The following is a 1,804-nucleotide window of genomic DNA, read 5'->3' as shown; positions in this document are numbered from 1 at the left end:
AAATAAACCACAAGTTGAAAAACTGTACTACTATTCAAAAAAAGATAGTGTTCTAAACCATCATACAAGTCATCTGAGTTTGAACTGTTTTAACACTAACTCACTTAGAGCTATATGTTCCAAGAGAAGACAACAGTAACAGGAGCTCAGTATGGTTTCACGCATCCCAATTCTTTTTTTTTTTTTTTAAGATTTTATTTATTTTAGAGAGAGAGCATGCACATGATTGGGGGAGGGGCAGAGGGAGAGCAAATCTCAAGTCAAATTCACTCTGAACACGGAGTCTGATTTGGAGCTCGATATCATGACACTGAGATCATGACCCAGGCCAAAATCAAGAGTCAGATCCTTAATCAACTGAACCACCCATGAGACCCATCTCAAATTCTAAAGGTAAGTCCACTGACACTTTTCCAGCAGCTAGCCTCAATTACAAATTCTGGCCAATTGCTGCCCGGACCCACTTACTAACTTACTTAACTTAACCCACTTACCCAATCCTTTATTGTGTAACTACCCCTTAACTAACTTTGGCCTCCCAAATCCTCTAGGTGCCCTTCCTTAGTTCCTTGATTCTGTTAAGATAGTGCTCTCCCTTGCTAAGTTTGATGAACCCACCTTTGTATGATGAACAGTTTTCCCCAGGGCTTTTTTTTTGTTTTTTAATGTCAGCTTTGACAATCATGGATGCTCCAAGGAAGTTTAGCAGAGACCTATCGTAGTCACAACCCAAGACCACCAACTCAGAAGGCACTCCACTGAGGCCTCTTGAGCCTTCTTGTTTGGGGTTACCTTCTCCATGATGAGGAGTTCAGTTCAGTACTAAGTTTGAGCTCCAATCCCTTTTTTGTTGAAATCCCAAATCTGTATGAGCTTTACTTGTCTGTCCTAGGAAAAAATAGTTCCCAAAACATTTTAGTCATTTTAGTTATCTGAATAGATTTGTAACTACTTTTAATTTTCCTTGGTGGCCATATTAGATAGCCATTGCTGGGTAACAAATTACTCCAAAACTTAGATTAAAAAACAATTATCTCACAGTTCCTGAGGATCATGACTCTGTGAGTAGCCCAAAGCTTCTACTGAAATTTCAGTCAGGCTGCTAGCTGGGGGAAAGCTTGACTGGGAAGAATTCACTTCCAAGTTCATTCACATAGATGCTGGCAGACCTTAGGTATTTGCTGTTGGCTGGAAACTTCAGCTCTTCACCATCTGGGCCCCTTCGTGGGCCTCCTGAGAGTCTTCATGGCATTGTAGCTGCCTTCTCTCAGAATAAGTGATCCAAGAGAGTGCACGAGACCAGGTTAAGAGCTGCAGTCCTTTTATGACCTAATCTTAGAAGTGCATACCACCAGTTCTGTAAAATGCTACTGGTCACAGAGACCAACCTTGATACAATGTAGGAGGACTCTACACAAGGATGTGACAATCTACAGCTGAGGAATCCAACCTGGGAGCCAACTTGGAGGCTACCTACCATGGTGAAGTCCACCAAAGCACGGACTTGTCAATATTTCTCCCACTAGACTATCTATTGCCAAACTATTGTGTATCTACAAGAACTTTCCTTCATAAGGCCCCTATTCATCATCACAGAAGCCAAGATATCCCACACCAATATGCAGTATGCCAGGAACTTAACTGTTTTAAGTCTGTGAAACAGGCAATATTGTCCATACCTAAAAAATGAAGAATAAGAAAAGTTAAGCAACTTGTTCTTTTCTCTTTTTTCTGTCCAACTGGATTTTAATGGCCAATTTTTAAATGTACAGTAACTATAACTTATAAAGCAATGCATCAGAAT

This window comes from Mustela nigripes, chromosome 2 (assembly GCF_022355385.1).
Source record: "Mustela nigripes isolate SB6536 chromosome 2, MUSNIG.SB6536, whole genome shotgun sequence".
Taxonomy (NCBI): Eukaryota; Metazoa; Chordata; class Mammalia; order Carnivora; family Mustelidae; genus Mustela; species Mustela nigripes.
This window is presented reverse-complemented; position numbering follows the sequence as displayed.